Below are 26624 nucleotides of genomic sequence, written 5' to 3'. Positions count from 1 at the left end.
GTTCTAACGAAGGAAAATATAAATGAATATTTCATGTATTCCCTAATGAAAGGCAAACGACGGAAGAATGAAAAAAATTAAACTCATTTTTTTATATTCATTTCGTTTGCCGTAAAAAAAACGCCTCTTTAAGATTGTGTAATATACGTGTACGTATTTCCATGCTCTATAGAAATCTTTACTTCACTGTCAAGCAAATTTGAATTTTTGTGACCAATGTACCAGAAGAAGAAAAAACATGATTATCTTTAGCGTACATTATCTTTCCCCTCTAACATACAACTCTTTCATGCTTAATGATTTGTCGTTTGCTCATTGTCAACGAGCCTATCGTTCGAAATTCCACGAACTTCGCTACCAAAATTGAACATACCAGGCGAAACCGGTAGCAAAACATTGACGATTGTCCATTATAAAATATTCCTTTCCACTTTACGTACTTCCAATCTCCGTTACGTTTAACCTAGCGCAAGCAAATACTTCTTCCCATCATTGCATTTTACCACAAAAGCTCACTGATATTTACGCCAACCAGCAATGCCGCAAATGCTTTCTTCCCTACCGTAAGACGCGAATCGGTACGAAATCACTTATTCAAATATTTTCTCCCATTACACCACTCCCTTTCTCCCATTCCTTCCTCCACCTCATTCGATTTGCTACGCAACAGCACGGTAGCGCACACAAAAAAAGCAAAATAATTTGAATAACAATCTCACCCGTACCGGTGTGCACCAAAGTGCCGGATCCGTTTCAAACCATTTTTCGCAACACCAAACCACTCATTTGTTGCCCATTATTCGTCCGAATGGCGACAAGTAGGTCGAGTATCGGCTGCGGCCTTATTCAAACGGGCATCATTATCATCATCTTATGATTGGAATCATCAGCATCGTCAGTCGACGACGTCAACGTAGGAGTAAACTCAAAACGGAAGCGTAAGAAGAGAGAATGGCACGGGAAGGGGGAACAGCAATGAATCAAAATCCTGCAAAATCAACTCCGATTTCCGGTGGCTGCCTGTGTCCCTTGGCAGCAGTTAACACAATTTCGATCGATTTGGGGTGGGGTGGATGGATGGCAAAATTCGATAAATCCGGTCAATCAACGGTTCAGGACTTTGGTTGGGGTAAATTGCACGGGGAATGAAACTGAGAGGAAGCATGTTTTTACTATCGAAGGCTTCAGTTCAGTTAACAAATTTTGAGTCGTATTGGTTTTCATTCAATTCTTAAGAATTGTGGCATCATTGGAGAGTAATATTAAATTTATTCTTTTCCTTGGATTTTTTTCTTTTACGTGTGAAATATTTCATGAACTCTAGATAAAACAATAATAACAAATATAAATAGAAAAACCATTTAAAAATACCTTACTACTAACTTATTAAAGAACCTTTATCATTTTTCCTTCACGCCATTAATTACAGGATCAATAATTTACCACTGGAAAAATGTTCCAATTTTCTTCTACCAAGCAAAAACACAAGTTTCGAATTAACAGCAGATAACACCTACCAGAGAATTATAACCTATATTTAAGTTGACACTCACAGATCGTTATCAATAGACCCGACCGGATCGGCCCTTCCAAGGGTCAATTAAATTTAATTACACCTGTTCCGTGAAAATTTTCGTTCCATCCCCACATTCCTGTATTTTCCTTGGTGGCGTCATATTTCTGAACGCAAGATAAATGTATTCGCACAAACCACTGGACCTCTAGACATTACACCCGAAACACCTGCCAAAGCAAACCGTGTCCGTTCCTCTTTCCTTGACCACTGATTGATTGAGTTTGCCTTTGATGAGCTGCAAATTAGTTAGGAGAAATTACACCGGCAAACATCGGTTATCGATTTCCGGCAACAATTTCTGACCAGTAAACCCGGAACCCGGTTCTTGTTTGTGTAAGATTGCATCGTACGGGGTTTTGGTTGAATGTTTACGGATTTCGTTTCACCTCGAAACATGATACCAAGCGGTAGAAATTTCAAAACGATTGATGATCGGTTGATATTGAGAGTGCCTTTATATACGATATAACCTCAAATTTGTGTGCTTTTTTTCAGTGAATCGCTTTGAGGTAAATGAAAAGAGAAATGTCTTATGGATGCAGTTACATATTATGTTGATGGGAAAATTATCCCAACATCTGAGTCTCAATAAAGCTTACCACCAATGAGCGTACAGTTTGCGAACAGATTTGACAGACTTCAACAGACAGGTGCTACGCTCTGATAAAACATTTCACCGAAAACCACCTTACCAGTCAGTTAGAGTGCGACTAGTGAACCTTAAATGAGACGAAATGAAATAAGATGATACGTTAACCGAAGCTGCACGTTCTACGAACTCGTCTCAGAATTCCTGCTCCCGGCTGTGTTTGTGTACGCAAAGCCAATCGAGCCAAACCCCTGGTAAGAATCCCGAATCCCGAGACACGTTCGGTGACTTCATTTCATTGCTAACAGCTCCATTCGCTTTCAACTACCGTGCTCGGCTCGGTCTCGAACCATGTGGTGAAGGAACGACGAAACAACTCATAAAAAAATAAAGTTATGCTCTTCTGCTGCTACTGAATATTGATCATGCCCCTTTTTGCACGAGTGTCTTGTACTTGGAGCATCTCGCCCGTGTGTTGCAAGTCACACCTTGGTGGTTTAGCACTTAGTCATCAAAAACGATGAATGGCGGCTACTGCTCGACGTCCAAACCAACAAAAAAAACACACAAAGCAGAACCTCCACGTGCAAAACCAAAGTGGAAGCTAATGCGCTTTACTTCACTCGTTTGCCAAGCTCGTCACGAAAGCTCATCAATTGATGAGGAATCAAAATCCCACACCACAGGCGAAGGATGTGCAGACATAAAACCCCCAGCACGGCGCCATACTACAGTGTGGGGTTTTACATTTTTTTTCTTCTTTTTTAGTAACCAAACTGTTAAAGGAACATTTACACCAAGCTAAAGTGAAAAGTTACGTGCACATTTGGCGCAGTCAAGTGGTGCAACTACCACAGCAACACGCCACACGTTTTGGAGTTGGGTTTTATTGAAGTCTTAGGACATTGGTGCTTGAAGATTGGTCCTTGGGAAACCCCGAAACAAAACACTATTTCGGTAAGTTCAATGATGTGTGTGTGTGTGTGTTGAATAAAGCGCATTCTTGCGGAAACCTCGAAAAATAAAATTCCTGCTCGGAGTCACTATGGCACCACTCTGCTCGGACGATCGATTTCACGTGCTATCGGGTTTTTCCAATCAACCGAAGCTATCCGGCGTGAATAGCAATTGAGATGAGCGCGTTCGGCGAGCGTTTATTAGCTTCCATTTATTGACTGGGGTTGCCCACAGTGTGGCGGTGTCTGCTTAAGGGGGTCTGTTTTGGAACATTGTTTTCATTTTGTATAAGGTTTATAGATATTGTAAAACTCTTGATGAAATCGTGTAACAATCTCACAGACCAATGACTGCCCTATTCATCGGTGTGCTAAAAACAAGATACTTAAAACTGAGGAATAATCAAACTGATAGAATAGGTTTACGACAACCATAGAAGATTGTTTTCACTCCTCATTCTTCCTTAATGTGCTCTAACTACCACTGTCGATCTAGATAACTTGGATGTGTTCAGCCTATCAGACGTCGTATTTCTATTTCTAGCCGAATGATGGACAAGCGCCTTAGTGTCTCTACTATTTCCTCAGCCCAAATTTCTCTCTCTGTCTGTCTCTTTCTCTATCTCTTTCTCTCTTATTGGCTTTAATTACCTCTAAGGTTACGCCGGCAAAGACAGAGTAAATAGAGAAAACAATTACTTATACTAAAATACTAAATAATTGTCGATGGAGACGCCTAGTACTTTTGAAAAATGTATTTTTTTTTGTTTGGTTAGAACGGCCGTATTAAGATTTGTTTTTAACACGTAACCGAAAAGTTAATCGGGGGAACAGTTCAGATGGGATTTGATACGCGGTCCTACCGTGTAAACCATCGTCGTTTATCACATATACCACCGGGCCGTCTCGTCAGCCCAAATGAAGCTTGCTATTTAGCAAATAAGTTCCAATGGATAAAAGAATAGGTTTTCTAACCAATCTGAAGCATTTTAGCACATCAACAATATTAATAAGCTAATTCTATCTTTTTAAGAGACAGCTTGCTGAAATATCATTTTCAACACTCTACAATTTCCCCGTTTTCAAACCACAAAATAGATTTACATTCATATGTCTTTCGCAAAGTACCTTTTCCATTTTGCCCAAAAAACAAATCGCCACTTTCTTACAATCCTTCCCCCCACAAACAAAAAACAAACCAGACACACAATTCATTCAGTTACTTACACGGCGACCCATAATGCATCCGCGACATCCGTCGGGAGTTCTTTCTTGAGAGCATAACATACATTTTTTAACTCGAAACCGTACCCCACAGCACGGCGTCCGTCCGTGGGATGATAAAAGTAAACCTCCAAAACAAAACCAGCAGACAACATCGTTTGGAACCCGTTTCCTACCCATCATCAACACACACACGTCCGATACGAAACCATGGGACTGCTTACGCCACAAGCCGATTGTGTCACCGGTACACCCAACGGGGGTCTACCGTTGGGGGTACACCAATCCCTTAATGTCGTGGCAAAACCGAAACGGTCTGATTCGCACACAGATTTTACGCGCCGCTCTTGGGTACAAAAGTGGTACACAAACGGACAGAAGAGTAATATAAACTGACAAACGACAATGGAGCAAGAGAGAAAAGTGAGAAAGGGGCAAGAACAACATAAACATACACCACTCAAAACAAGCAGTAGACAAGCGGCACTGTGGATGTCTCTTGAGGATCAGATCGACTTCCAGGGTGGAGAGTTGCATGAAAAATTCACGCTGTGTCTTTTCTTTTTCTTGTACGTCCACAACCAGCACATGGGTCAGGCCTAAATATCGAATGGGCACCGTAAGAGACAATTGTTTTCCACACTTTGCCCATTATGATTTTCCTTTTTTTCCCTTCTATCTCTCTTTCGTGTTCCATTCACTGAACTGCTGGAACAGAAGAAAAACTTTCGCACCATTTTGCAAACGGCGGAATGGGAATGCCAAGTCAAGCTGCGTTCACATCGGGTCCATTTCGCATGGTGTGTCCACCGTACGTGGCATGTACCAATGGGTAGCTTGCTTTAGCTTTAACAGCATCCAAACAAAGTCCACAAAACACATAGAAGGTAAGTTTTATAAGTTTTTTTTGTCTACCATTTCTTTAGTCGATTCGCTCACAATATCAGTTCTGCGAAAAAAAATCCCATCTGCGTATTTTTTTCCAATTTCAACAAAAGCCACTTTGAAGCAGCTATACAATTTGGCAAAACAAAATGTTGTACCATTTTGAATGTGAAATTTAGAAAATTTTAAAGCAACACTACCCACATGTCGTCTCGATAAAAGAAGTGCAAAGTAGCAAAACTATATGACCTGTGACGATCGAGAACAACTGCCAAACAGGCGCATACCAGATGTGCAAAACTCACGCCCCGTGCAAAAGCTTATTTTGTTTCCCCCCCCCCCCCCCCAAAACCTTTCGGTTCGGCATTTTGCCATCGCCCAGTTGTGTCTATGTGTGGGGATGTTTCTTGCAAACAGACTATAGACGGTATCCATCGGGAAAACCTGATTCCGACAACTCCAATCGTACAACCGATCAGGGTGGGTGGGGGCGAACGAACGAGCGACAAAACCTTCCACCCGATGGGAAGATATTTACCGTCCCTGATCAACCGAGGAAACACAGATCGGTTTGGGCGGGGAGGAGGCGAAAAAAAGGTCACCAGCGAGAATTTGTCGCAGCCAGAAACAATCATAGCGACAAAATGGCCACCCCCGGCCCAGTCCGTTCTGCGACTTAAAGGCTCGTTTTGAATCGAATCCGGAACCACTCACGTACGGATAAACATTTATCCATAAGCAATCGTTTGACTACACTTTCTCTCTCTCTCTCTCTCTTTCTCTCTCTCTCTTTCTCTCCGTCGATACTTGATCCGTATCCATTTGTACCCGTTTGTACAGTGTCAAGAAGCGCTGTTATCAGAAATCCTTTATAAGCGCTTCCGGAACACTTCCGCACGGTTTGAGTTTAGACCGTTGCTTGCGTCTCGTTTCCATTCCAATGATACACGATAAAGAATCTAATTGAAATAAATAAACACGGTATCGTCTTGATGATGCTTGGCCTGCACACTTTCATTATTTATGTGGTACCACCGTTTGCCATAAAAGTGTCATCTCTCCGATTGTTGCGATTCCACACCCCCGACACGGTAGTGTAGATTTGTTTTTTTCTTTATTAATGTTATTGTTTTTTTCTTACTCTTCGGCTGGTAAACCCTGTCTCAACCGTTCGTCCGAAAAAAACCCACCAGCAGTCCATACCCGTGGCGACAGTAGATCTGAAATTCAATTTAAAACAAACATATCAATTTCCAACTCCAACTTCACAAGGCGCACCACCGACCGGATATTGTCGGGGTCGGATTCGGTGTGGAAGTTTTATGCGGTTCCTTCATTTTGAGCTTTTTTTTTTATTCACTCTCAAACGCTTTTTGAATCGCGAGTTCGTTCTCTAACCCGGTACGTTCCCCACACGACTGGTGACGACGGGTTTATGTTTTTTTCTTTCTTTCTCTGCAAACCGTAAACAGCCTCCATTTCCTTTTTGGCCGATCGAAATGTGAAACGAAGCAAAAGGATACCATCGCGATGGTATACCCCAAAACACAAGAAGGTAAGGTAAATGGCGTTCGTTTTTTTCCCTCTCCATTTTATTCTCTTTACTTCTGTGTTTTGCTGTCTTTCTTTTTTTCTTCTTCAATATACCACAACACTCTTCCAGTCAGGTCGGAATCGGAGCGTGTCCTTTACAGTTTCCCGCACCACGTCTCATATGTCTACTCGACGACGTTACGGCGCAGTGCTTTGCTTTTCCACACCGTAAAGTGTACGGTTAACATTCGCTTCTTGAGGATAATCCGACCAACAACATTTCGAACCCGTCCCGTTATTTTTTGAATTGCTTCGGGTTGTTGGAAGGTATGGAGGGGTGGAAGGAGGCGGGGGAAATGACCCTCCAGAGTAGTCTGGGTAGGCAATAAATCAAGCTTTTCACGCTTTAAGCTCTCTCGCACTCTCTACTATCCCCTTTCACTTTCCCATTTGCTTTGTCGTTGCGTTCGGGGTCTGTGTGTCTGGCCGTTGTGTGTCTGTGTGTGTGTCTGTGTGTGTGAAGTTTAGCAGTGGAAGCGAATTAAATTTAATTGTGTAATTAATGATGAGTTAATAAAATTTTACTTTAAAGCTAGTATTGCAAACGATAAAAAATTATCGTTTTCACTCCATGCTTCCGACTCTTATGCTAAACGGTTATGTTGAAACACATTATTGCTTTTAAGCCACTCATCGCGCATTTTCGCCTCTCACTTTCTAGTTGCATAAATTCTACACACTTTAAACTTAAACCATTCAAAGTTAAAGTGCCGGGAAAATAATATGCCCCCAAGTCTAACCTAAACATCGATTAATAGTTACACACACACACATTCACACACAACTCCTTGACCCGAATCATCTAAGCCGTGGACGATTTCCGACCCACGCACCAAAAGTTTCGCTTCAAACGCATGTTTAAAGCTTATTTTCAAAAGCTCCTAATAGGTCGAAACTGTTGGTTTGTGAATTGTACGAAACACGCACGACGGGTTTTTGGGGAAGCGGAGGAGAATTGGGTAAAAGCGGATAGAACTTTTTCAAGAGCCATGGATAACTTTACCGAGTTCTATGTTTTTTTTTGGTTTTGGTTTTGTTTTATTTTTTCCTAGTACCGCACAAATCTCGCCGTTACAAACATTCCGGTACATAAATCCGGCACCCGGCCTCGAAAAGGTGATGCTCAGTTTGTTTAGGGCACAGAAGAAATGTGTGTGAGTGTGGATCAGTTTCTGTGTGTTTGTGCTTATGTTTATGTGCCTGTGTATATATTTTTTTTATTACTTTCATCGAAAACTCCCCATTCTGAAGTCTGGCAAGATGTGGGTCAACCTTAGCAAAACAGCGGTAAGCGAAAGGTGTCAGTGAAGAAACGTGGATTATTTTTCCTATGTTTTGTTCGGTTGGTACGAAATTTGTAAACGCTCCCGTAGAATAAATTAGGTTTGCAAAAGCATGCCGGGAGCGATTTCGCACAATACGCACAACAGAGGAAGAAGAAAAAAAAGTACAGCCAAAAACAATTATTCATCCACTTTCAGGCTGGATTTCAGGTGAAGGTTATTATTTAAATTTTAAACATTTCCATGATACCAGAATGGTAAAGAACTTGTCTAACCCCCCTTTCCTTGCCTCACCCACCCAAACCCAACCAAAAGCTTGGGCCCAGAGATTGGGCGAGCAGGTGGCTCATTAGTTTTAATGCATTCCATTTACACAAACGTTTGCGAAAGATTTTGTATTATGTGCTAAGAAGTCGACTTTGAGAACCTTTACCGTAAGATACCTTTACGGTACTGGTTTATTCATTGTTTGGGTCACAATTTTTGTTTCTCGATATCATTGTTATTCATTTCTACAGTGATGTAATTTGATACAATACAAACGTATTCGAACGATGTTTAAAATTTATTTAAATTATTATAAAATATATTAAAAATAGTAATACAATTTCGAAAAGATCTTTGAAGATAACAGCGACTACCTTCACAGGTTTAGGGAGGAAAAATCCTCTAACAAAACAACAGAACTTTCCATCAACCATCATCATAACAGTTTAAATTCTCAGAAGTAACCGTGCTACCAAAAAAAAACTTTTGAATACAACATCAAACTGACCAGACTCTTAGGGAAATTCTCCGAATTACAACTTCATCATTTTTACCGTCACTTTTGCTGTGGCATTGTCTTGTTTGTGCTAACTTTGCTAAAGTTCCACCGAAAGCGCTTTCATTACGCACGACCGCTGAAGGAAAAAGGTGAAACCACAAACACAGGCAAATTGCTGTTTAATCCACCATCATCAGGCGCGCTAATGGAACGGATCAGCCACGGTCTTACAATACCAGCCAGCGAACCGCAAAGTCATTTGCTACTTATCAATCGACAGCCACCGTCCATCGATGACATCCGCCGCTCACTGGCCGCCTGTAGAACCACGGCTTTTGGATGCCGGTGAAAACGCCCATCTCTAATTACACTCCATCATCTAATCCCTCCGTCCATTGTTGGCGCTTGGAAGAAACTGCCTTCTGCCCTCGCAAACGCTTTTCCGATAGGATGTAACCGGTCGTTCGCTGTTGCTCTTGACGGTCGGGTCAGCATTTAATTAGGTAAGCAAAACTGGCAAAACCGACACATTTAAAACCTCCCCGGGGGTGCCACGGAAGGGTAGTCACTAGAGCGCAGTCTTCCGCTAACGGGCAAACAGGTGGAACGAACGGGAAGATTCGCTTTGGTCTAAGGGTGGTTCCACCGTGCCACCCAAGAAAGCCACACAACACTACCAAAACGGACACTACCGTTCCGGGAAGCGTTGATGCTGAGCTAGCTCCGGTAAAACAAAGGAGTGATTATGACTTTACCAGCTACTACCGTACACTTGCGTCTGCTGGTGCGCTCGAAACAAAAGGGACGCACACTGCTCCCGAAGGGATCACCGGGACACTTCCCCGGGATAGGGGGGTTGCTTAATGAGCAGTGAAATGGTATACAGTGTCCGCTGTGTTCTGTAGCTGCCTGCGAACAACCGTTCACACAGCAACAGCTGCCCCGGTGCGCTGGTGAAGCATGCCTCTGTTTGGAGTTTCTCACAGGACTTCAGCATCACAAAGAGCGAAAGGTCATACAATCCTAAAAGTTCCGTACCCATCTTATGCGCCCACTTGGCTGAGTCTAAGCTCGCTACACTGCAAGGGGCATACAAAAATGGTCCACAGTGGATTTCAAACAACGTTCCCAAACTCCGACAGTCACCGCTTAAGTTGGATGATGCAAATCTTGGGAACGGGCTTTTTGAATAGCAAAACTATTATAAGAACCTGCATCAGAACTGGGTCGGAAATCGCTTTCCAAGCCATGCCCGAGATTTCTTCCCCCGTGGGCATTAATCCTGCCGGAGATGTCACAACCGGTTTTTAATCGCTAACATGTTCACCCACTTGATGGCAGTAGTACAAACCCTTACCCCCCCCCCCATACATTATGGTTTATTGGAGAGATGGAGAGAAACTCCCGAAAAATATGTATACATATATACCTTGCGCCGGTTTTACAAGAATGTTGATAAAAATAGCTGACCTAGTTTGCAGGCTGATGCGAAAAGCGAAACTCCTTTACTGAGCGTATTTCTGCACTTTAATGTAGTCGCGATGTCCTGAAGCGGGACTCTGCAGAAAACGCCTCTTGCCTGCCTGGGAGTTGTGTTTTTCTTTACACATTCACTTCACCTTTCCTTTTTATGGGATGATATTGCTGCTTGAAAATTGCACTCACACATACGCATACACATACACATTTACCACATTACACACACACACACACACGATGCGGCTTTTATGGTATAGAATACTTGAGAACAGCTCTTCACAAGAATGCGCTATCCTTACGAGCCGGTCATCACTAGATTGACATTCCTCTGATTTAAAGCAACACAACACACACGCGTATCTGTCAACGTTTGTACCACGCTGATGACACCTCACTTTACTCTGCTGCTGGTTTCGATAAACAGACGCACACTAATCCAACCCCGTGAAACATTCCGCGAACCGTCACAAAACTGTCAACACTCACTAGTTTCTAGTGGCGAGGTTTTCCAACTCGGGAAAAACGTCCACAGCGCTAGAGCGTTTATCTTTCAGTACTCACACCCAACAAACGATAACCTGAAATTAAGTAAATGATTTCAAAACAACGAAACAAAACACTTACAGCTTAAAGCTAAACCAATGTTGTATTTTAACATTCGCCAAAGACGGTTCATTCGCCCAGTATTTGGAAACCTTCGATCGCGATCTTCGATCTTAAGTGATTCTTCTATTTTATCTAGAGCATTCCATGCCATCCGAACATCCTTGCAAAGAGGGGGCACATGAACATTCTTTTGAACTGCCATACTACAAAAAAGAATCGCACTTTACATAAAAGAAAAGTCATTCCCATTCAAACCAACCATTCCCTTTCCCTGTCTTTGCGTTCCTTTTCCCCATTGCCTGATCAGTTCGCATCGCAGCAAAAGCACACAACAATTTCGTTATGCTTTTCCGAGATTCTTTCCAGCTGCCTGTGCGTTAACGACCGTACCATCCTACCCTTCCTGCTTACACCCATCCCCATCACCAGCCGGGCCCTTATGCCACGGAACCATCCGAATGCTGCCTGCAGGTTGGTGTGATTATTTTAATTTTATCTTCTGAGCAGGCTTCAGGCTTTCCATTCGCGTTCGATTACTACGTACCAGTGCCGGTCGGAAGACGGTTGTACCATTACGGTTTCCGGGCATTTATGGTTTATTATTTTTAGCGGAGAAAGTTCTCACCATCCGCTTACGATAACGGTGGGGGAGCGAAGGCTCCGTTACGAGTCTGCGAAATGCGTAACCGTAATGCAAACGAACGGTGGTAATGATAACAACGCAACGCCCCGATTGTGGGGTATCGATTTCAAATTTTAACAGCTCACCGGCCAAGCTGATTGAATTATCCTGAGCAGGTTTTAGTGTGGCCGTGGCAGTACCAGCGGTTGTGTTTGTATTACGCAACGACAGTCGCTACGGAGTTCCACCGTAGCCAGACACTGTTTCGGCTGTGGTTGATTATGCTTTTTTTTGGATTGCTTTTTCACTACGCACTCCTTCTTGTGGAGTTGATTTATTCATTACGAGGTTCCGAACTTCACACCCAATCACTCAAGCTTACATCTACTGTCACCAAAAACCGGATGCGATCAATCGGGATTTTTAGGTATCTTCCTCATATACTGTGCATTCACTTTGTGCTATAAAAACACATCCCTTTACTAGTCATGATAGATTCAGCGCTATTCCCATTTAGGGAAAGTGGTAGTTTTTTTTTGGCCATTTCCAAAACTAACCTCCACAATCGTTGCTTTCTATTCCATTTCACTGGCCCAACACTGTAGCAGATGGTAAAGTTGCGATTGTGCGAACCATCGCGGGGTGGAACAATATAACGTACCCGAACGATAGGCCACGGGTCACGTCAACCGATAACGACCGATAACGACACTCCTACCAGTGGGGCTGTTACACCGACGCGGGATGTTGCCAAACTGGCGAACGTTTCAGCATCCGTGCCGAATATGCGTTCATCCGAGGGTGTTTTTTTGTGTGTCACTCTTCTGCTCCCTTGTTAGGGATAGGGAATATTTCCCGAAAAATTTCCACTCGGATCGTAATGTTGCCGACTTCGGAACCGAGTACGTATCCATTTGTGGGAGAGCATTACGTGAACAAACGATGAGATGCTGTGAGAGATTTTGCAAGATGTGCTCTCGGGGAAATGGGATGGTTAGCATAAGCTACAATGGTGAGAAGCTGGTGCTATTGATGGATGCAGGATATTTACGTTAGTTTGTAATGACAATCACTAGGAAATACTTTCGGATTTTTTTCGGCTTTGTTGTGGTTTTTAATTTTTTCCAACAGTTTTAATCTATCCTCGATGGTAGCATAAGCGCCCGAAAGTATGCAATTAGTATTAAAATTGTTCTTATAAAGTACTATTCAATTTTTTGTACAAATATTTGCGTACCTGAAAAAAAAACCCTAAGAAAGAGGGGATTAGGGACTTTAAGGAAAAACTAAAACATTAAAAAAATATATTGGATTGAGCCTACAGGTTCACAAACTTATGTTCGATCACAACAGTGTTATCGTATAAACATGACTAATTATTTGACTATTTTTCATATTTCTATACCCATTTAATCAGCCTCAAAGCCTCATTATTCTATACTTCTAATGATGGAAAAATGTTTAAAATTACATTATACGTCTAATGATTTCTTCCCTACACTACATGTAATAGGAGTCTCAAATTAATTGCCCTCTAATCGCTCAGCCACCATACACATCTAATGCACAAATGAAGACATAAACAAACCAACAACAAAAAAAAAATTTACTCTCCAAATATTGTTATTTTTCAATTCTTCCTATACAAAAAAGGAAGTGAAAGAGGCGTGTATACAGGATACTACTTCTAGTCAGTGAGATGAGAAAATACAGCCAAACAGTAAGAATCACTTCGTGTCCATTCGTCACAACTCAAACTTTTCTGTGACAAGTTTAGCTCTTTTTTTTGCCTGCAACATCCCTAAACCCAAAAAGAGGAACCGAACCGCGTGTTCATCTATCCAGCCCGGAATAGGAAAGAAGAGAGAGAAAAAAATACACAATTGCACAGCCACCTTCCCGAGTGAATCGAAGAAAGGATGATAAACAAATGCCGACCCACCGACCGTTGACCATGCGCACAGCCATCGGTCCGGGAAAAACAACAATCTCGAACGACAACATTTGCCGAATCGAACGATGGACAAGTTCGGTTGTTTTGTCTATCGGTGTGTATTTTTTTTATACTATGCGTTCGTTTTAAACCCCATCACCCTGAGAACAATGCGGCAGGAATTGAACATATGTGTAAGTTTGTAAGTAAGTTAACACTCGCACAAAAAACTCTAAAACAATCCAATTGTGGAAATGCATCTGTTTATGGTTTCTTCTTTACTTAATTTAGTCGCAAAAAACATGTTACTGCTCGCTGTATATTATCGTAACCTTTTGACACAAGGGCTGTTACTACCTATACAGCATCGGATGAACTTAACTTACTGGAGAGCGACGCCGAACCGCCAGTGAGCCATGAATTATCTTCTCACCGAAAGGTGGCGAGAGTAGTTGAATCTTACAGAGCACGACTGAGAGTGCTGTCGGGATGAAAGCTGCCACAACATAACAACTCAATAGAGGCAGGTCATGAAACGAGGACAAGTAATTGTTGTTGCCGAGATCAGTAACACAAGATACCTGAACCTACTGCACATGGGAAGGATTCATAGGTACGATTCTGAGAAGGTAAACTCAGCAAAGCAATTGCCGTTTTTACTATCTTTGGTGTGTACAAAATATGACAATCAATCAGCATACTAACAATTTTCTTGGAAAATACTTACATGTTACGTTTTTGAGGAACTATCGAAATTTCGGTTCTATTTTGCTTCTATTTTTACATGAAGTTACCATACTCACTCAGCATCATTTACTATTAACTTGTAAATGATCACTTACTTTTAAGGTCACAACAAACGATGAAATTATAATTCGTAGTTTTAACCTGACATTAACGCTAATCGTCACCGCTATCCTATATGTAGCTTCTATTTATTTAGTGACCTGGTATCTCCCCCTTAATAATAGCTGAAGAAGAAGCAACAAAAAGCGCTGAAAACAACAAACTCAAGTGTATAAAAACTAAGTCCTCTCGCCATCCCTATTTTTCCGCCCCCTTTCCGGCTAACCGCATTTGACCCATTCGATCGTCCGATAGGAAGTAACCAATTATGACATGAAGAAAAAGTCCGTTAGTCAGCTACCAAAGGACAAAAGAGCGTTCCACGCGAAAACACCGATCGCGGTGGAGTGGAGTGCTCCGGAGTGTCTGAAACTTTCCAAAAGAAGCAACACAAAACACAGTGGAAGAAGAAAAAAAATACGTTCGACAAAAAAAAAAGGACACATAAAAAGAGTTTGCGTTAAGTGGTGAGTTAATGGGTTTTCCGCAGAGTGGTTTTTCAAACGAACGTAAAACGAATTGCGTGACGGCGGGTTTCCGGTGGGCTTAGAAAAGGGGGAACAAAGGGGGGGGGGGGGGGTGGAGGAGGGGGAGGTAAAAAGAGACACCGGGGGCCGTGTTGTGTGTGTGTGTGGGACAACCGTGCCGGAATTGAATGAGTCAACGAGTCCGAAAGCGGAGCTGTCCAAAGGGTTTCCGATTCTGGGAAAGTGGGAACAGCGGCTAGCGAATGGGCATGAAGGCTTAGCGAAGGCTCGTGTTTTCCACCCCATCACGCTACGTGGGAAATATTGAAGGATGTGCCAATTGCTGTGAGGTAGTACTTGTTTTATCCTTTCTTTTTTTCATTTTACATGCACCCGCAACAAAACCGAGGTGGGCGAAGAAAAACTTTTTTTTTGTTGCATTATTTTGCCTTCTTCACCGAAAGAGGTGGACGATGGAAAAAAATTAAAAATGATGAAATTATGTCGGACTAACGCCACTGTCTCGACAGCGTTGTCAATGGCACAGGTTGCCGTTGCATTGAAAATTGTGGAGGGTGAATTATTGAATCATCGGTAAGGGACGTGACAAAAAATTTCTCCCGAGCTGAAGGGACTTATTAGGCACTCATTGTGACTCGTTTATAGGGGTAAAACGACTTTACGGCAAGTTTTGTACGTTGCGTAGTCGAAACGAAAGTGATACATTTGATGTGAAAAATGAGACGCGGAACTGTGTCGTTTTTTTTAGTCAGGTAGAACGGCCTGGTCGTATTAATTACCTGTGGCGTTAATGTTATTTGAATAATATAACTTACATTTTAAGAAGGATTTATGTAAAATGGGAATTAGAGAAATTGAGAGTCTTTTTCTCTTATAGGCTTCAACGACCTCTAAAGTCACGCTGGCCATTTCTGCCTTACTAGATTTTTTTAAAGGCAAAATAAATAGAGCAAATAATTACTTATACTGAAAAACTAAATAATTTCCGATGGAGACGCCTAGTACTTTTGAAAAAAAAAGTTTTTTTTGCTTGATTAGAACGCCCAGGCTGTATCAAGACTGATTTTTACCACGTAGCCGGATAGTCAGTCCATGCTACGGCGAGACGGTCCGGATGGGATTTGATTCCCAGTCCTGCCGTGTGGACCGGCGCCGCTTATCACATACCCCACCGCGTCTAATCCTGAGAGTATCCTATTTATTATTACTCCAGGATTTCTCGAACATATGGTTCACTAATTTCCTGAACTGCATTGAGACCAGCTGCGCAAGATGTAGCAAACAAAAGACGCAAATGTAGTTATTATGCGTCCGATACATTAGATAAATAATGGTTTCATTTAATAAATTTCCTCTAGCTATTTGAACCAAGTAAAGTGAAATTTTAAAGGGCTAAATATATGAACTCGTTTACATTTTTTTTTTTATCTAAGTTCATCTATCTGTGCATTTTAAAATACAATATTCCACCCAAAAACATATGAAATGTTACACATTATTCTATGTCCTTCAAACGAATCCTCCTCCGGTGTAGATTCTTCTAAATTTGTTTTGTATCCTTCAGTGTTTATTATTAAGTTTATTCCACTTGAAAGGACATCGAAACACGCATCACAAGTGAATTCTTATGTTTTGCTTCCTATTCCCATTATCCCACATAACGCTGAAAAGAAAGATAAATGAATTAAAACATAGGATTTTTTCTAAATAAAGACTATCATCTAAAGCACAACTAAAAACAATTATTTGCACAAACAAATTAAACGACTAGAAGACTGAAAATTTTATCCACCTCTATCTACCTAAGCCTTAGCTAAATGCATTCTTAAAATTGCATAAGTTAATTGAAAATACAAAATGCATCTTGCCTGCAAAATATGCAACCAACAATGCTATTCCTGTCCTAGCTACACCCCACTTGTTCCTGATGGGTGTTCATATGCAAATTGAAAAAAGTATCCAAAATAATTTCATTTCCCACGAGTGGTTTCCCCCCTTTGTCCAAACACAAGATGCATATGCTGCTGGTACTATTTTTCTTTCTTGTTTCCACCATTCAAACCGATACAAGTCTACCAGGGGGACCCGGGGGGGGGGCCTTAGGCTTGGTTCTTCTGTCAGGGTTTTTAGCAATCCCTTCACAAATAACAGAAAACCTAGGCAACCTGCAACACAATACCCCTTGGCTCAACCGTACACGTATCATTATATCCTAAGCTTACTGCTTAAACCAAACGGCCGTATAATTCATCCACGTCCTGCACTCGAGCTCGTGTGTAGAACAGCCACACGAGGGACAAAAAACCACAGACAGAATACGGTGGCCCCCGGTGCGGTGCGGAACCTTTCCAGGGCAGGTAGGATCGAGTAGACAACAACAGCAAAAAAAAAATCACTTTAAATCCTAAATTCCCTCACTGTGAGGACTGCTAATGCTAATCCCACTTATCCGCTTTGCTTTTGGAAAAGTCAGAAATTTGAGCCCCCCGCTTGTATGTAGAACCGTAGCTCGTCTCGAACACCAAACGGAGACTACTACTACTGCTGTGTCCAGTTTGGATCGTTCCGACAGCATTCCAAAACCCGAGTTCACGTCTAGTGTGCAGGAATTAAAACAACAAATTTCTAAGCAATTGAAAGGCTTCACCGGTGAAACGCTATGGTGTAGCAAACGGCTAAATGACCGGTGCGTATAGTAAAACTCTTACCAATTGGACTACTTCAACTTCGGACTTTCGGACTTCCGGGCTACGTATGCATCGACCAAAAAACCCGAGGGCACCCCGTGTCGAACGAATGCAAAACCCGTCCGATATTTTCTGCTCCGTATTGCATTTCTCGGTTTGCAAAAGATGAATTTTAGGCCTTTTGGGGTAAGTGTCCAGGAGTTCTAGTAGGCAGACGGTTATGCTCTCAAAGGAAGACAAATTAAGGATCTGTATGTCTGTAGAGTGTTAATATTTTCCATTTCCGCAACTGTTCACCTAATTTTTTTGCATGCCTTATCCGCTCGAGAGGCCCGCATACGGGGGGGGAATGAAAAAAAAGCAACATAATATCTAGTACTGGTACCATGTTCCTTGCCTGAAGCATTAAAACCGCCCCCTTGGTGTCTGCTTGGTGGCTTGCAAGGAGTCGTACGGTCAATCGCCCTCGAGAAATGTGGCATGCGGTGTGACGGTGTGGTGTGACAGCATCCAACATGCATCCCTCAGTTGTCGGTGCTTGGCATCGGGACACACACACACACACAAACTCGTAAGCAAGCAAAGCCAGCAAAGTGAAACTAATTTCTATACCCTCTTCTCATACCTTACCACGGTGGTTACCGGCACTCCATCATACCGTACCCAGTTGCGGTAGCCAGTTGGGCATTCCTTACCATCAACCCGTTCCCATAACGCAACTGGTTCTACGGCAACCCGATGGAGCACAAAACCCCGGGTACCGAGCAAAGCTTATCCCTATGAAGGACTTCTTTAATTATTGAAGTCATTAGAATACGTAAAAGTGCATATGTTTTTAGGTTGGATTACAACTTCGAAAAGCAGACACGGAACGGAAAAGGCGTACCATTTTGACCTTACCGTGCGTTTCTACTGCCCGAATGTCTGCCTGCCCTTGTCGTTGTGGTGCTTTGAAAACTGAAGCTACCCAAAAGCTCTCCATCTCACTGTGTGCCATCAGTGTGGCCAGTATCACACACCGGGGGGTACCTCAGCTGAACTCCGATCTCGAGCTTGCCATTCCCTTCTAACCAACCGTAAGTGACATTTAGCACCGGAACGACTGTAAACCGAACCGAGTGCACTAGTATGGGGATGCTTTGCTAACTTTGATTTAAATACCGCAGCACACACTCTCCCGCACCAGCTCGGTAGGCAGCAACGATCCACATGCCAGCCAAGATTGGTCAGAATCGGGGGTCACCAGCATTTAGGCATGATTAAATGTGTGTGGTTGAGGTATTTCCGGATTTTTTTTCTTGTAGCTGTTGTTGTTGATCGTATACTCGTTTTGGGTAAGGTAAATCAGGGGGAAAATGGAAATTTTGCTAAGCACCCCGACCGGTGTAACGTTTAACTTGTTCAAGAGATTTGCTTTATCAAGAAGGATAACACTTAAAGCAGATCAAATCAATCTCTAAGAATGGAATTATTCGCATCACATCATGCAACACCTCAACACATACGCAATCTTTCCAATTGATATGGATTTAATATCCAGATCTTAACAGTCTTCATTTTAATATCATTCAGGGATCTTTCAATTATAAGGTAACGCAAAAATTGAGATGTAACGCATCTCTCCTATATTAATTACCTTCTAATTTGGACAACTTTTCACTGCTTCATCTTATAATGATTTTTTGTTTCAAATAAAAGTTACGATAAATATCAGATAAAAGAGATAATCTGAGATTTAGAATCATTTTAACAGACAAAAAACGAATTAAATGGATACATCTGCCATCTTACTCTTTCTTCAACCCTTATCAGATAGCATACAGCTTCCGGTATAAGAGTTCTTCCGGGCCAACTTTCAAAAACCACCCCCACCCCAACATCCACAACCGGAAGCGACAATTGAAAGTAATTGTTGATTTCAAAGCAATTAATTTCCAACAACAGCACCAGTTGTTAATTATTCATTAGGAAAAGTCATTTTTCAAATTTAATGTTACCCTTTGCTCCACGCTACACCAACCGTCCTGGCTATCCTTTTTCCTTTTTTTTTTGCTCCTCAAATCCACCTGATGCAGCTGTTCACGGGTATTTGGTGAAATTTGAGAAATAGAAATGGGTGTTCCCGGTGTTGTTTGGTACTGGTTTGCCCCCATTGCGCACGCTGCTGTCACCGTTCACGCAACAATCTGGTACGAAATTTCCATTCCGTAAGCAACAGCAAAGCAACGTATCGAACGCCCTGGTACGAAATCACCAGCAATGATCCCTTTCTCTCTCTCCCACACACTCATTTACCTCCCCAGGTCGGAATGGTGTGCACGTGCACTTACTTATTGTCTCGTTAATTTCCTGTTTGGCAAAGTGGTAGACGAAGGAGCGTCCGCCAAAAAAGTTGCTCCCCGAAGCGGAACGACCGAAGCCGCCCCGGGTGCCGGGTTATGATTAATGCTGGCTCATAATGGAAATCGGGCTAACTTTTTCAAACGATGTCTAGGGTATCAGAAGCATTATTTCGGTGGTCCTGATGTCACCCGCTAGCCCATAACAACCGAACACTACGGCGACGGTTCAGGCGGACCGCTCGGTCTTTTGATTAATCAACTCAATATCAGACCAATCGCTGGCAAAACTGGCCGGTGATACGGGCGAACAGATACGGTGGCGCAAGTTATGCGCGCCGCCGTCAATTAAGCTCACCTAATCATTACCGTTTAGTGACAATTAAATGCAGCATTTCTTGTTCAAATTATTTGCAAAAACTTTCCACCGCGATTGGCGATAATGGTGTTTCATTTTTATTTCTTCCAACAATTTCACCCCTTCTAGGTCTATTTCTCTTTCTCCCTCTCTCTATCTTTTCCCTCGTTCTACTGTGAATCAATTTAATATCTTTTACTATCCTTTTTATTTTATTTTATTGGAGAACAAATTAATTAGAGTAACTACAAAATGCTATAACTGAACAATATGCTGCTGCACTCTGTCCGATCAACAGGTACGCAAACTTAATTCCTTCCAGCAAGCTGGATTTTCTGCGAATTTTTAATAACGTTCTCATTCGATATAAACCATGCACTAGCTGTAGTATATTGAATTTTTATTCACGATGAACAGAAGCAACTTATGGGATGCCCATGTTTTCCGTGAAATGGTAAAAGGAGAGAAAAATGCATACACATTTACACGTTCGCACATCACTCGATGGAATCATCGTGCATTTTGGAGGCGGGTAGGGTCGAGTGGGAATGGGGAAGGGGTAGAAGTTTAATTGGCTAGTGAAGCAAATAATTAAACACATTTATTATTAAACATAATCTGGAAAAAAATATTTAATTATTAAAAAAAATTACCAACACCATTTGGGTCATTATTTGCAAATTTCGAATCATAAAATTTGAATCAAAAATAATTATTTTCTTATAAAAAAATTCTAAATAAAAATGAAAATTATTACACAATTTCCAAAACATCTTTATTTTAATCTGTAGGGATTTCAGTATTCGCTTTAATGAAACAAAAACCCACTTTGCCCTCGATAAATGCATACCCGAACGTGTGCAACTTTCCACCTGAGTGTTTATGCTATTGAAATTTCCACAATAACGATATTCCCCTAATTCGTCCTAAGACTGATCAAACGTTTGTGGTGTATCGCTTTGTGTACTTCAACCAGCGCCACAGTCTATCGACATACTATCGGCAATACGCGTGGCAGTATTCCATACACACACATACACACCAACCGCCGCATCTGAGTGGTTTCGAGCGATGTTCATCTCCGCACCCGCAGCGGCATCACAATTAGGTCAGTTTGCAACCGTAGCGCCCCTGAACCGATGATCAAACTGTGCCACCGATAAGAGCCGCTGCTCAACTGTCAAAAGAGAAGAAAAGGGCCAAATAGCGAGTGGGGTGGAAAACACCGTACCAAGCGTGGCGGAAATTTCGATTAATCGAGAACAGACCGGGTTGGAGGGCCTTTTGCGAGTGAACGAGCGTGAAAGCACAAATGTGCAACGGACGGCGTACGGTGTGTCACTGCAAGCTGCGATTGATTTGTCTTCTCAATTCCAGCGAGTAGCACGCAACATGGCCCGGGCCACCACCGGTACCGCCGTAGCGCGAATGTTCACGTGCAGCCCAATTGCGATGAAAGGCTACGTGGATATTAAATAGACGCGATATAAACTGACAGGCAACTGTCACCAAATAAATATACCAGGCTCTTGTCCGCCTTCGTGTCTGTGCGGGTGTTACGAACCACGGTATGTTCCTAGCTCCTTACCCAAAAGGTGATAGTCATACCGGAAAGCTTGGTAGCAAAACGATTTCCACGAAGCGAAACGTATTTTCACACCAACGTACGGAACACACCAGTCAGACTGCTGCGCACTGACTGGTGGCAGGCGTGTATATCACGCAGAAGACAACCATCCATCGCCCGGCAAGATCAATCGATTACATCCGGAACAGTAACTGCCAGGTGCTCGGTCTGTTTTCTCCCCGGCTTTCAGGCGTCTCCAGGCCCACCCTGGAGTGTCGGAGGAATGGACGATTTACTTACCGCGCGTCCGCGAATCTGATTATCTGTTGCGATATGTTTCGCACGGAATGTCTCCCGTGCGTCTCAATTATGCAAGACATACCGAAAAGGGAGATGATGTATTATGCGTTTGATTGGACGAGCATCGTCGGTTTCTTCGGTTAGTGGATAGGGACACTGCAAAGCCGTACATAACAAATTACCATTCGCGAATGATGATAAAGGGGACTTTAATGGAATGTGTAATATTGTATCAGAATATTACAGCCAAACGCTTTCGACAAGACAACAAACCAACGCATTGATGAAATAGTGCTGTAATTATTTCCATATGATGTTATGTATATTGTAATGGTCATGAAATACATTTCAAGGATTTCCACTAAATAATGTGTTGCTGAGTGGAACTGAATGGAGGCGCCCAGTGATTTGTACATACAGGAACCTGTCTTCACACAACAAAATCAAAAGTAACAGTTTGACAAGACAACAATTCAATGCATCGGTGAATGTGTACTGTAATTATTTCCATATGATTTCATGTATATTTTAATGATCATGAAATATACTTCAAGGTTTTCCACTGTGTGGACACTTAGTGGAACTGAATGGAGGCGCCCAGTGGTTTATTAAAAACCGTAGCCTGTCTTCACACAACAAAATCAAAAGTAACAGTTTGACAAGACAACAATCCAATGTATCGATGAAAGTGTATTGTAATTATTTCCATGTCATGTATATTTTAATGATCATGAAATATACCTCAAGGTTTTCCACTGTGTGGACACTTAGTGGAACTGAATGGAGGCGCCCAGTGGTTTATTAAAAATCGTAGCCTGTCTTCACACAACAAAATCAAAAGTAACAGTTTGACAAGACAACAATCCAATGTATCGATGAAAGTGTATTGTAATTATTTCCATGTCATGTATATTTTAATGATCATGAAATATACTTCAAGGTTTTCCACTGTGTGGACACTTAGTGGAACTGAATGGAGGCGCCCAGTGGTTTATTAAAAACCGTAGCCTGTCTTCACACAACAAAATCAGAAGTAACAGTTCGACAAGACAACAATCCAACGCATTGATGAATATGTGGTATAATTACAGGGTGTAATTCCAGGTTTTCCACTAAATAATGTGTTACTGAATGGAACATAATGGAGGTAAATTCAGAGAATGTTACTTAACTGCTAATGCTGAAAATAAATGTGTAAATGTAAAATAATTTTGTTAGAAAAAAATTAAATTGTTCAACGAATCATGTCTATTTTCTCAATGCGTACATACTCGATCGACTCCAATCAAAATATACAATCAAAATTTTAATTACATGTACATCTCAAAACTGATCACCATACGCGCCCTATCGGAAATAGGAATTATAATGCAAGCGTCTAATAGCATATTTTCCTCCCTTTGTGCAACATTTTTGTACCAAACCACCCGCAACAGCAAAATGAGCACGTGTTCGCAAAATGGGGTTTTGCGTCTGTCGTAGCGAAACGACCAGTTGCAATGTCAACCAATGATGCGCTGTGACGTAGAACCTACCCATATAATGATGGGACGGTGGGTGATGGAAAATCATTCCACTTCCACCAACGAACGGCCCAGTACGGCCGCCTTATTTTACGCTTCATAACGAATAGCGCAAACCGTACAAATACGAACGATACTCCATGAGTGGCGCAAGACACGCACGATGCCCGTGGAGCGTATCAAACATTATCAACACGTGCGTGCGCCAATTCGAGCAAACGACAAACGGCAGGAGGCTGTTTCGCTTTCGAAAAGATCCAGCTGCCGTGCTTTTAGTCGACGACGCGTCCCACGTCGGCGGTGGGTTTTGCAACGTGCCGGACATGGAACCGAATAGCGTTGACACGAATTATTGTGTGAAGTCGATCGAAGCAGCTGGCAGCACTGTGTGCATCACAACCGGACGGACAATGTTATTGGCTTTTTGAGACTTTTCGATGAAAAATCGGGACCCCCCTCCAGAGGGCTCCACTTCTTCGCTCGCCGGTTCTGCTGCGGAAATGAGCAAAATATATGCCCTTCATCTGTGTGCGTTGAAGGTTTGATTTGCAAATTTATTCATTTGTACGTTGTAGTCGCTTCACGCGAATGCATTTTTCCATTGCGACATTGCGATCGATTTATGAGCGCACGGTGCGCCGTACAAAATGATGCACCGATGAGCCGTTGAGTTGATTGCCGCGTGTGCCCCAACCGTTAGAAGCGACACGATGACGATTGACAGTGCGCGAAACGGTGAGGGCGGACAGTGGCACGAGTGGCAACGAAGGGAGATAAAAATACATATTAAAAGGACAACATTGTACACATCACAATCCCGGTTTGCTGGCGATGGTGCACCGGTGACTGCACCTTGCAGCAACGAACCGATCATCCGGCGCTGCATAAATTGTTATCCGGATCAGAAGTGTCACAGGAAAAATTATGGTTTCGAAAATTCTGCCCCACCTGGTGCAATGCTTGCGTCTCCACATTTTAGAATGATTGAACAGACGAACGGAGTGTACGTACACTCCTGCAATACGTACGACTCTATCGATGGGAGCGATTTGCTGAAGAAGCATCCAAGTGTACCACTTGCGTATGTATTGCTGGAGTTTCTTCAAGTTGATACAGGGACTATCGGTATCCGGGCCATGCGCACGTTTTGCGTGCACTCGCTCGACGGCATTCCCTTGCTGTATGCTTGCCCAGGAATGCTATATAATCTTCATCCGGTACTTCACTCGTTGCGCCAAACCCATGCATTTGCCGGCAGCATCACAACCGATTATTGTTACACACCACCGAGTGGTTCTACCGGGTGCACCCGTACACCGGAGTGCTCTGATTCAATTACAATCACTTATCGATGTTTCCAAGTAATCGACTTTTTAAGAATGCTTATATTTTTAAGTGTTCTTAGCCATGGTGCAGTACGGCTGCTGACTCAGCTTTGCTCTGCTCGTGCTTCTTAATCCAGCCCGGAAGACACACTAGATTTGCCGAGCAAACAGTACTACCTTTCGTTTAAGAAATGATGAAACTAATCAAACTGGGGGGCCACTCCGTATTCCGAGAGGTATGCCATACTTTTTGCTTGCTCAAGTGCAATCGGATTTGGTAGCGTTGCAGTTGCAGTGTATATAACCTACCTGGCCCCGGCCGTTTCGAGCATGTTCGTGAATGTGGCCTGATAAATCTAAGCATTTTACAGCTGGGGGGGTAAATCGTAGCTCCTTAACGATTGTCACTTGGTAGGTGTAGTAGCGATGCTTGAACTTGTGACAAATGGCGGTAAATCAGAAAGGTGTCTTGGAATAAATTGTTTAATTGCTAGCAATTACTCACTAGGATCTACTTTCAAGGAGTGCAAAATAATGGCTTATGAATGTTGTTTGATGGGAATAAGCACTATTCAAGCAAAAGAAAGCTTCCAAAATATAGTAGTTTTTTTTGTTTTTTATAAATAAATAAAAATATAAATAAATAAAAATATAAAACAATAAAATTATGTCACTGCTAGAACTCATGAGTGATTGCAACTAATGTATAATTTATTAGGCAGTTGCAAATGTTATAATAGAGCGAAAAAATTAATACAGAGTTTTACAATGCCGGAAACGAACGCTTCCATCTACATCACAACTTATTATTTTAAGTTCTAAATTACTTCAGGCTGCACCTTAAAATGTCCTCTTCCCATTGGATAGAAGATTTTTTCCAGTCATATAATCCTTTTCTATCAAAGATCTGGTGTTGCTCTTTGATTCATCTCCAGGTTTTCAAAACGAGAAATTTGTTAAAATTGATGATTAGTAAAATAATCTAACAGGTATCTATCGACTCCTCGACTTAATGGATCTGGCCTATAATCCTGGATATTTTATTCTCCGCTGGTTTGTAGAATCATTGATTAAATCTACTAATGAAGACTTTGTGATGTGTTGTGTACAGTTCCACATAAAAGAAATACTATTTGTCACATGGCTATCCGTCAGACATTTGGTGGCACTTTACGGCAACTGTGGGACTAGGAGTAGTAGAACGGTGGAACTTGTCCGATCATAATAAAATTGCGTATAAATATCGCCTGGACGTGTTCCTTTGCTCCTTTGCCTATCTGTGGAAAGAAGTTCAGACGCACAATAACTTTTCCGTCTTTTCTATGCTCTTAAGATGAATTCATCTTCTTCGAATGTATTAAATGCTAATTAAAAGGCAATGAATATGTAACATAAAACTATAAAATATTGATAAAAGCAGATGAAGTAAAATTGATATCAAGATTAATAAAACATTTACGAAAACCTTTCCCTTTGTAATTGAAACAAATTGAATGAAATAACATCAACAAATCAGAAGCCTCCCTATCCTACAGTACAAAACTGAACGACCATTTCCATTAGTTTGTTTCAATCGACCACCAGTATCGCAGTACAAAACTGCACCCACTTGCGACCATTCCATTGGGACCATTTTTGCCACTACATTTTGCCTGGGCAATTTTTTTTCACCCTATCCT

At 42.0% G+C, this 26624-nt stretch overlaps 1 protein-coding gene across 4 annotated transcripts in view; it reads right to left on the bottom strand.

Annotated features, from left to right (window-relative positions):
- LOC125763100 (uncharacterized) overlaps positions 1 to 12690 on the bottom strand; it is a 198610-nt gene extending 185920 nt beyond the window's left edge. For 2 of the 4 annotated variants that reach the window (XM_049425928.1, XM_049425925.1), the window contains exons 1-2: positions 12137 to 12690; positions 10343 to 10929 (exon numbers count right to left, since the gene is read on the bottom strand). The gene's annotated coding sequence lies outside the window, so the exon portion shown is untranslated. Of the gene's footprint in view, positions 1 to 10301; positions 10930 to 12136 lie in introns of all 4 variants that reach the window. The other 2 variants (XM_049425926.1, XM_049425927.1) reach the window with 2 other exon arrangements.
- Positions 12691 to 26624: the final 13934 nt, after the last annotated feature.

The sequence above is a fragment of the Anopheles funestus genome, chromosome 2RL (assembly GCF_943734845.2).
Source record: "Anopheles funestus chromosome 2RL, idAnoFuneDA-416_04, whole genome shotgun sequence".
Lineage (NCBI taxonomy): Eukaryota > Metazoa > Arthropoda > Insecta > Diptera > Culicidae > Anopheles > Anopheles funestus.
This window is presented reverse-complemented; position numbering and strand designations above follow the sequence as displayed.